Source organism: Callithrix jacchus, chromosome 7 (assembly GCF_049354715.1).
Source record: "Callithrix jacchus isolate 240 chromosome 7, calJac240_pri, whole genome shotgun sequence".
Taxonomy (NCBI): Eukaryota; Metazoa; Chordata; class Mammalia; order Primates; family Cebidae; genus Callithrix; species Callithrix jacchus.
The window spans coordinates 120,056,216-120,067,547 of NC_133508.1; the positions used below are offsets into that span (position 1 = coordinate 120,056,216).

Genomic DNA, 11,332 nt, shown 5'->3' on the forward strand with positions numbered 1-11,332 from the left:
GGACTAATAATATGGGCCACATGTTATTAATATAAAGATTGATTCAATCATTAGCTCTAAGAATGTGTAACACAGCTCTCCCCACAACACACACGCAAAAATGAAAAAGGAAAAAAAAAGCGAACGCAGGCAGACAGACTCCTTCAGGAACAGATGATCGGTGGCCTTCTGGCATGTTCAAGTCCAGATGAAACTGAAGTCCGTAACAGTTTACACAGGCAGATAGGTACATTTTAAAAGCTGATGTCTGGGACAATGGTTGTTTTGCTTTTTTAAAAGGGAGACATTTAAGATCTAAAAGAATACATAAATTCTCTCAAAATCTGCATCATTAAGGCTTCCTTCTAATTTATTCTTTTAAAAAATTGTTGGATTTTCCCTGCTTCAGAACAGAACTACAACAGCTGAGAAGGAAAAAGGTGGCAAATCCAGCTCAGAACGTGATTTAAAATGTGTCATTCTGCAAGCATTTTATTGTTGAATGCAGCCTCCTGAAAGAAATGAAGTGTATCATCCATGTACACAGTGCGCAGGGCACAGCCTCAGACACACGGTACACAGTGCACAGAGTCTCGAGCCCAGAACATTACTGAATATTCTTTAACCTGTGTTGGAATTTAGCAGTAATATTTTTGTGTTTTCTGCAAACCTGCTACTTTTTTCCTGGCACTTACTTTTGACAAGGACAGAGGACAGGGCTGCTTTGAAGAAGAAATGACTGTAAACTCGACTGCTCTGGCATTTTACCCTTTGCATTGTGGTCAGAATTCACTGATTTGCATCTGTAACTGCAGGAGTAAAAGGTGCAAGTACAATAATCACAGCACAACTCAAGATGCAGATGGGAGAACCAGCAGTTGGCCTCTGCTTGTGTTCTTCCCTTGAGTAATGGAAAGGGTCCCAGCTTTTCATCTGTTTTGCTCAAGTTCTTTCACCTTAACTCTGTTTCTAAGTCATAATAAAAAATCTTCTATCTTACCCTTGGCATGAGGTCAGGAGAAAAGACTTTAGAGAGTGCACTTACAGGTTTTTTATCCTGCAGTCTCAGGGGACTGTACATTCTCCAGCCAGCTGTACCTTTTGAAGTTTCACAGAGGTTCTATGCTCTTTATAGTTACAATTTCCTTTATTTTTTTGTAAGAATCTAAGCTGATTAGTTAGCAACTTTTTTTAAACTATTTCACTGATGCAAGTGGTTTAAGCTACATTGTCTTGTCAGCTCTTCTCTTCACAAAAAACAAGTTCATCTTTCCCACAAATCTACCTCTGATAGCCTCAAAGTTGATATATTTGTATTTCTGGTGAAGTTAAATATAGAGATAGAAAGCCAGAAAGAACTTGCATATGTATATAAATTTATTCTTATTTCAAATAAATATACCAGAGAGGAGACAATGTGTTGTCATTTTTAGATATAAAGGAATTATATTCAGATAATTCTGCATTTGAAGGAAAATATTATTTGAGGCAAGAAACATATACTACCATAAAACACATTTGGCCACATTCTAAATATGAGTATGCTGCACACATCCTAATGTTAGTTTCACATACTTTTTATTATTTTTAACATACCTGAGGTGTGAGAAAAAAGGAAAGTTACACTGTCCACCTAATAATTAAATCTGAGCACCACAGGATTGTTTTCCACTACCCCACATTCAAGAAAAGTGCAGGTTTCTCAGCTACAGTTAGTTGAATGCAAGTCTCCTGTGAAAAGACTGAGGGAAGGGTATTGTCTCTCCATAGTCTCAGTCCCTCCTTATAGTCCCACTCAATTCCATCCTGACATAACACAAGGCAAGAACCTGGCCTCTGCAATGATAGTTATGACCAGTGGCTGTGACTTGAAAACATAACCGAATGGGGAAGAAATTGAAAATTAACTTTCAGTGGCTAAGAAGGGGAAACTTAATAGCCTGAAAATCCATTTGTCTATAGTACTAAAAGTAGAATGTAACCAAATAAAAATATATACAAGTCAATGTTTATTTTCTTTACTTGATTTAAACATCACAAAATAATTCCAAAATAGCAGAACCATGAGGGTCCTCAGAATAACAGAAAAGAAGGTTCCCATAAACAATATGGTTTCAAATATGATATTGGGTGATTGTTCAAAAACACTAAGGAGGTTCCCTAGGAATTGTGCCAACCATAAACATGAAACACACACACACATACATACATACACACACTCACTCTCTCTCTCTCTCTCTCTCTCTCTCTCTCTCTCTCTCTCTCTCTCTCTAAATGTACCTTTTTGTTTATGAAACAAAACCTGTGGTCCTCCACTGGATACATGAAAATGCAACTGGGAGAAATAGGGAAAGGAGGGAGATTTTAATCTTCTCCATTTACCTCTCTGTAGGACATCCTCAGGTTATTCCTTAGGACATAAATTTTGGGCAAAACTTAAGTTTAACCTCCTAGCCAAGAGCTAGTAAATGCAGCCAAATACTAAGAGAGAACCAGCTAGAACTGCTGTTGCTGGCGTAATTGGCTAGCAGGCAAGTTCAGTGAGTCCACTGGAGCCTGCGCGGTTCACATCACCTTGTCCTGTCTGCACATTTGCAAATGGACAAATTATATTCTGGAAATATAACATTGTGATTTTCTCAGGGAAGTGGGTATTTATTTTGAGTTAAAATAATACCTCCCACATCTTCTGCTAAAACACACACACACAAACACATAAATATCTCCTTCCTATAATTTCCCAAAATGTATCCAAGCCCCGATTAAAGAACTTTATTCATTTTATTTTAGATAGTTGGGAATGTGCCTCTACCTTAGTAAAGGCAGACCCTTTACAAACTGTGAGATTGTGATAGAGTGAGAGATTTAGAGCACAGGCCATGGATGGTACCCTGGGTACACTTTCTAGTATGTTACCTTGGGTAGGTAATTCAACCTTTTTGCATTTTAGTTAATTCATCTGTGTAAAGGAATATTACTAATATCTTATAAGGTTTTTTGTGAATTAAAAAAATAATGCATGTAAAAGCTCTAGGATATAATAAACAATATGAATTATTAATATTTGTATTACTAGTTTCTAGCAGAGTGATTTTTCCATAAGTGTTGTTCAATCAAAAGCAAGTGATTTTTAATTCTCCTGTTTGTTTGATTTACTTATTTATCTATTTCTACTAGCTATAAATAAAAACTGAGATTTAAAAAAAGCTATAAATAAAAACTAAACTAAGATACAGAATATATAGCTAGATAAATAATATTTTTAACTAATACAACAAAACATCTTACTAGAGAAATTTAAGAATCTTGAATGAGGATTTACCATAATTTTTAATTAGAATATTAAACTTAACTGTCATATAAAGTACTTTGTTAATGATTTAGCATACTGTGAAATGAATATCATGCTATCATAAAATTAACAGAAACTTTTAAAACATACAACAGAAGAGATAAATGTCTCATCTTTTGACACTGAATGTAATTGGTATAGATCTTCACATTTTGGGCCAATTTGAGATAATTTGGCAACACTCTAATGTCATTCTATTTGGTGAATAAATAAGAGGTGAAAAGTACTGCTAATATATATATTCAATACCTTACACTGTGGTTTAAGATGATAACACCCTTTCTAAAAGATTGCCCAGAACAACAAAAAAAGAAGATAGAGTCATAGAATATGAGAATTTGAAAAGAATTTAGACATTCTAATTTTAATCTTTGAATGTTAAAGAAAAATTATGTCCAGAGAGGTTAATGTGTTGCCTTAGTACTCAGCAAATCAGGAACAAAGCCAGGATTAGAACCTAGATCTTCTCAGATTTCTATCAATTTCAGGAAAACAAACAAAAAAAAATGTTATAAATGCAATTTCTGTCACTTAAAAATTATTCAAGTTGAAATAGTTTTAGGGATAGAAATGTTACATAATAGAAAACATTAAAATTTCTCAGCAAATGTTTAGAAGGATCTTTATTCCAATAGCTATTTTTATTTGCTTGTCTTACATTTATACCAGAAAATGTATGTGTGTACTTAGTTTTATTAGTATTTAGATATAATTTCATTAACTATATTACTGAAAAACAAAGTTTCAGTGTATTATACAAGTATATTGTTTTTAATTTAATTTTGTTTAAACATATCTCATTTTTTATTTGAATTTTTGTATTAAAATAAAATTCCTGATTTCTATGAGAATACTTGGTACACATTAACCTTGTTCTTTTTAAAACCCTGTTTCATAAAATAAAGCAAATAAAAAATGACATATTCATGGCACTTCTTCACAGATAATGATGGGATAATAAAACCACTACTTTCTGAATCATGTCTCGAAGGTAAATTACAGAACTTACAGGTCGTCTTTCTAAAAACCTCTAAGATATACCAATAGTCGAGCAGATAATAAATACTTCTCTCTTTCTTAGGTATAGATGTTAAATGCTTTTTTTGTAGTTCGTGTTTTGTTGTTTTTAGTATTTAACATATCTTACATAGAAACTAAATTTGTTTTACGTGGACTCCAGAAATTTTAAACCTGAGGCCTAATGATGGAGAAGTCTTATTGGAATTAAATGAGAATATTATATCTGCCAGAGACAAAGAATGTCAGATTAGATACTAAATTAATAAGACAACAAATATCAACTGACTTTCATATAGTGCCCTTATTGATACTGACAAATTTTAACCATATGAAAGGGATAATGTAATTGTTATAACTATAGATAGCAAGAAACTTGGCTTTCATTTGATTCCTCTGCCCAGCTTCTTATAAAATGACATCCATCTTATTTCTGTACTACACCAAAGTCAAAACAATATTTAGATACATTAAGGTTATGTAAAGACTAGGATGCTGTAGTGGTATACATATCTGCATTACAATCATATAGTACCTCCACTCTGGAGACATGGAATATGAAATTGCTTTAGTACCCAGCAAGGAGCCAAAGAGTACATTACTTCCTATGTCTGAACATTTGAGCGAACTTAAGAAACAACACCCAAGCAACCTTGTCATTTCAATTTTTCACACTTTTGTCTGTATGTGTTTTATGTCTCAACAAAGACTTATCTCCCCGACCCACTGCCACAGGATAATTCTCTGTAACAAAGCTCAGTCTCAATCTCCACCCAAATGAAAAAAGGGCAAATCCCCAAAGAGAAAAGTAACGGTCACAGCCATTTCTACGGGTCCCAATCTCACAGACCAAGGAGGGACCGGTGACAGTCCATGGCTACCATAAACCAGCGAATATGCCCCAAGGGGATTGGAGGTTCTATAAGGGGATTTTGTAGGAAGAATATCTTTCTGAGCCCTCCAACAGAGAGAAGCATTTTTTACAAGTAAGGAAGCTGTGTTGGCACAACAGACAACATTTTCAAGCTGGGCGAGGATGCAAATAGCCACCAGTGTGAGAATTTTGTTGTCTGTCAGACACACGGCTTCCTAACCATTCTTCTTCTCTCGTCTTTTATATAACAACGTTTGGAGGAAGACAGAACTCAACGTTGTGCAAACTCTTTTGCTATAAATCAGCACAGCATCCAAAACATCAAGGGCCCCCAAAACCTTCAACCTGGTTAGGGTTAGAATGCAATTAAACAGCCAAGTGAGAAAAGGAGGGGAGATAAAAGGGGTGGTTGGCCAAGATGTGTAGCCGTGCTTAAAATCGCACCTGGAACATCAGGCCCTATTTCTCCCATATGATTGTTAATAAAATAAAACTTTATTTTATGTAGTGTCTTTATGCCAAAATGCATCCCCAAATACTTGACAGACTTAAATAATGCATTTAATACAACCGTTGTGTGGTGTTATGGTGTCCCAGATCACTAGGAATCTTGAATTAATACATTATAATGATTTCTCCCCAGAGGGAGCTGCAAGTGCCTTGTTGCTGGGCAGATTATGGTAAGGGGATTGGGGTAGCATAATTAAGGGGGGAGGTGCTCGGTAGCTGGCATTCTTCAGTGATTCTAATTTTCTTTTCTCTATCTGAAAAATCTGTATGAGACTATTCTGTGGGCAAACTACAAGCCAGAGAATTTTTTTTTTTTTTTCAAATATAACGAACATCCAGACGCTTTCCTGTAAGAGGTGGAGAGATATTGGATGATGATGATGATGATGATATGCTATGGATGAGATTGCTGACTGTGAGTTAACCTCTTGTAACATCTTTCAATAAGACAAAGGCTTAGCTTATTCACCTAAACATCTTCATATAAATGAATAAAACGCTGAGCCCCATGTGGAACTATTTCAGGCAGTTTCTAATACACCTAGCATGTGACCTTCCACACCCCCAAGTCCCTTGTGTACAGCATATTCAACTAATATAGAGGCTTTTGTCTCTTTCCATATGCTGGGCTGTCTCTCTAACACAAAAGCCACTTTTGAAGTGCAAAAATAAATGTGTTAAAGGGCTTTTAAACTAAACTCACAATGATATAATCATTTAAGGGAGTTGATGTAATCATTACAAGTAATTTGTCCTTGCCAAAGATTGAAAAATGAGTCCTAAAAGGGGAGAGCTAACGCTGAAGCCTGCATCTTGCTACACATAGAAGGACAGAAAATGCCTCTTACATATTTTTGCATAAGTTGTTCCACTGCCTAATTGGGCATGAGAGCAGGACACAATTTATGGCTCAGAGCACTCCTCAGCCACAGGTGTAGAGTGAGATTGGGATTGTTAGCAAGCTAATATTGGTCTGGAACCCAGTTTAAGCATTTCATTTCTAGCGGTTGGACAGATGTCACACATTCTCCAGCAGCAGAATGTGCTCTTCCCTTTGCCACAGAGATTAGCCACAGCCTGTGATGCTGGTACTTCGCTGGAAGGAATAGGACAGGAGCTCCACTGCTGTGTTATTATCTGGGATCTATTATGTTTTTACATTTTTCAAAAATCTTTAAGCTAGATCTTTGACATTCAACTGCCTATATAGACATGTGCCACCTGATGAGAAGCTTTGATGTGCATTTTGAGGATTAAATAATCTAGATAGAAGGCAATGTGTTTCCAGCCAAGAAGAAAACTATGGAGAAAATTTTGCCTCCTGCAGCTAAGCTCTGTTGGCAGTCAATACCTTTTAGCTTAGCCTCTATATTTGATTTCATACATATTTACAGACTATTTTTCCTCTTAGTGCTAATTCTTTTGAGACCAAATTAAGAACAAAGATAGCAGGAACAGCCTTCATCAAATGAAAATGTAAATATGCTGCATCTCATTTGTGCTTGAAGAAACTTTATTTAAATATTTTTTTGTGAAGTGGAATAGTCTGGCAATATCATTATCAGCGGCTGGGAAAGTAATAACCTGGAGAGTCAGTGTAAGCCACGGAGGGGAAAGTGAGCTCATACATTCTGTTAATGTGGCCTACTTTGGAGTGAGATTTTTCTATAACTTCCAAAAGGAAAGTGGTAGTAGTGTTGATGTATACTGTCTAGGATAATCGTCATGATTAACTTCATTTTACGACATATCCAATGAAGAATTATTGACTTCGACTAATGGTATTTTGCAAAGTAGTGATGATATATTTTTAAGTGAATAAAATGGAGAATAATTTGTAGATTTTTATCTGTTTTAGACTTTGATTTTAAAGAATAGTAAGAGAAAGCTCCAGATAGTCACAAACTAAATAGACTCTGCTGAATTTTATTTCCTGTAACTTGGTGCAAAGTATTATATTGCATCTTCAGCAGTGGCCAGGAAATAAAGCAAAGAATCATGCTACCCACATAAAACATGCTATTCATTCAATAAAACAGTAAGAAAAACAGTATTTCCTAAAGACTTCCAAAAAAAGGATTCTAAACCTCAGTCAGAAATTAGTTTTCACTTCTTCGGGTGTCAAAAAATATCACTTACACTTCTCCAAATTGCTCTAATCTGTCTTTCTTTAAAAAGAAACATTTAATAAATTCTGAAGAGGTGATCTTTTCTCTGGTTGCGGCTGAAATTTTGTATTTAAACAAAATGGATTTTTTAGAACAGCAGTTTGAGCGGACCAGTGTGGTATGTCGACTGCCAATGTTATGAACATTCCATGCTCCATTTTTCTTTGGGATCACCCACAGCCCCCCTCCCAATTTACACACACACACACACACACACTTTATTTATTTAGCCAGGTTATTCTTAATAAGGGGAGTGGGAGTAAAAGCACAAACTCTCTTCTGTCACTGATTATTTTACATGATCTCCTTTGTTCACACATTTGCTCAAAATATTCACTGTTTAGTTCATTCAAATGTTTTATTTCTACTGGCTTTATATGAAAGGGATGGCAAGTTAACTTTTAAAAATTAAGGAAAAGCTGAGCATACATGATTGACCACTACATTCAAAAATGGAATGATTCTACAGCATCTATGGTTATTGGAGAGCATATAGTATAACACAATGAACTCCTGCTATAAAGCAAGGAAGAAAGACTGTCTTATTGGGAAGAAAAGAAAAAGGGAGTTTAAGATTGACCTCTGAGAGAAAAATGTTTCTGGCTAAATACTTTGCATGTGTGAGCTTGAAATGACTGTCCTCTACAGCTCCACAGATGAAATGCGTTCATGCCAATAAAAGGGAAAACTTTAAACATCTCGAGTATGAGAATAATGAAACTAGCATTTCTCATCTGCAACATTATAATCAAAAGAGTTAGAAAATACTTTCCATAATAACTATGAAAGTGATTTATACAAATAAATGTTTCAAAATCTCAAAGGTTCCACCACAGTAATTAAAGGTGTAACTTTTGCATTTATTTTGCAATTCATGTCTCTGGAGGCTAATTTAGGGTACTCTTTACACAACAATATTAATTTATTTCTTTGTGCTACATCTTACATGTTTTAAAGTTAACATCTACAGTGTCCTTGCTTTCAAATGTAGATTTTCTCTTTCTGAATCTTGCTTGCTAGGAGAGCCGTGTATGAAATGCATTCACAATCCCATATATACTTTTGATGCATACACATTCATACCCACACACTCACAATCACAATGCACACAGAAATACACACAAGCTTTCTGCAGGGTAATATAGGCATTATCTCTAGGTTTTTCAGGTAGCCCAGATGATTTGAAATGAATATCTCACTCAGAAACCTTAAAATGTTGAGATCATCATCTTGAATTTAAATAGATTGAACATTATTTACCTGTTTGAAATCAGTAGGCAGGATTAGTCACATATCTGGCTTTTTTGAATATTCAATTAAATCATATTATATCTATGTCAACTGGACACAAACTTAACATTAAGAGATTACAAAAAGAAAAACCGTGGCCAAAATTAATACTAGACGTCTCTGTATACTAGATAACTCATTTCAGCCAACAGTCTTACCGATTGCTTCCTTGAGGGTTGCTGAGAAGTGCCCTGTTCTTCATGGACTTTTGTTGTCTTCTGGAAGCCTCCCTCTTGGCCCCCAGACTCTAAGTAACCTAGTTAGCATATTCCCCTTTGCATGTAAAAAGGGATGCACACTGTAACCTGAGGCCAGGCCCACCTTAATTAACATTTCAAATCAGAGACTCTAAGCAGATATTTTACAGAGGTACAGAAAGGGAAAGAAACTGGCAGGGTGGGATAAAGCCAAGCCTATGGAGGCCTAATTTACTGAGCATTATTAAACAAAGATTTCCTAAAGAGACAGCAAAGAGAGAAATGGATTTCTACATAGAGTAATGAGCATTAAGAAACTAAGCTCATGTCTTTTAAAATGAGAACATCTGTGGCTGAATTTACTCTTCGAAATAGGTTAGACCACAACAAGAAATTGGACAACTACTTAATAGGGAACGACTTCTGATGTTTCGGGTTGACAGCCACCCCTACCTGCTCCCACCACCCCCTGTGAAACCCCCTACTTTAATCATTTGAACTCCTAAGGCATTTGTCTGCCTATAAATGATTTTTACTATTTTTACAAATAGAATATTTAGAATTCTTTCATGGATGGAATTAGTGCAGACATGTTAAATGGATCAATCAGATCTCAAAGTGTTTTGTTGTTGTTGTTGTTTTTAACTTTAAGCATTTTATTCTACCATTTTATTTGTCTGGGGGTTCTCTAGGGCCATTAAACTGTGGTAGTTCGGGGGTTATCTAAGCCAAACTAAATGGGATGGAAATACTGAGTACAATTAATTAATCCAACTTGTTACCATGCTTCCAAAACCAGTCAGGTGTACAATATTACCTTTTCTTTGGTATAGCACGTTTTGGAGGCAGGTGGCTATAATTTATACATATATAAGTAAATAAAATACCTGCCTCTGCAGAATTGGACCTACTAAAGGTTTCACTCCCAGTATGCTGTGCCTGCAGTCATAAACCCAGTCACCACCCAGGAGAATACTCATGGAATTAAGTTTTAGTTATTCAGTTTCTATAAAATATTTAGTTGCTCAAATCTCTCATATTCCATACTATTAAAATAGTAATTCTAACAATCTACAGATTTTTCATCAAACTCAAAATTATGAACTGAATAATAATTATACATCATTAGTTGTTGTCAACTCCAAAGAAAGTAGTCCTTTTTCTGTTCGTATAATTACAATGATAACATTGGTAACTCTTTCCCGATCTTTGTTATTTTCCTGGGATCAAATAACTTAGAAGACTCTTTATGCCATTTGAGGCAGTTGAATGAGGGAGCTTCAGCTCAACTTTTAGAGTAATAGGAACAGATGGATTTCTGCAAAAGCAGAAATGTATTTTCTCCTACCCTTTTACCTGGCAGCATTATTCTAAGCTATCGGCTCTAATAGAACAGCTGAGGCAAAGAATTAGAACTGGGAATTCCATTGGATTGCCAAGGAATAAACAAGGGCATGACTCTAGACATGACACACACCTGGCTCGTGTACTCTGTGCCCTTCCAATGCCCGTGATCATAAATCAGTCACAACCTTTTCTGCATTATTAAGATCAGCCTCAAAATCCTTCATGGCAGTGTTTTCCAAGTTCCTCAGAATCACATAACATGCCCATAATTTCATTATATCCATTTTTATGTGTAGTAAGTACATATCATTTATTTAGGTTTTTTTTCTTTAAACTGACAATGTTTCACTCAATTGTTTCCTATAAGGAAAATGTGTGTTACTTCATTATATCCATTAAATCATGGTTTTGCTATACTAATTAAGTTTTCCTACCATATTAAACAAATGATTATTAAAATATAAAATGTTATTTTGTATACCATCTGCATACCAAAAGCAATATGGAATATATTGCTCTATATAGCAGTCAATTAATGGCTAGTTAGTCATGAGAAAACTCATTTGCTTTATTTACTGTAGAAATATATCCACCAGGG

General features: G+C 35.2%; 1 long non-coding RNA gene across 3 annotated transcripts in view; it reads right to left on the reverse strand.

Moving 5' to 3' along the window:
• LOC108592755 (uncharacterized) overlaps nt 1-9,706 on the reverse strand; it is a 378,034-nt gene extending 368,328 nt beyond the window's left edge. For all 3 annotated transcript variants that reach the window (XR_013520538.1, XR_013520537.1, XR_013520536.1), the window contains exon 1: nt 9,349-9,706. This is a non-coding gene — a long non-coding RNA (uncharacterized LOC108592755). The remainder of the gene's footprint in view (nt 1-9,348) is intronic.
• Nucleotides 9,707-11,332: the final 1,626 nt, after the last annotated feature.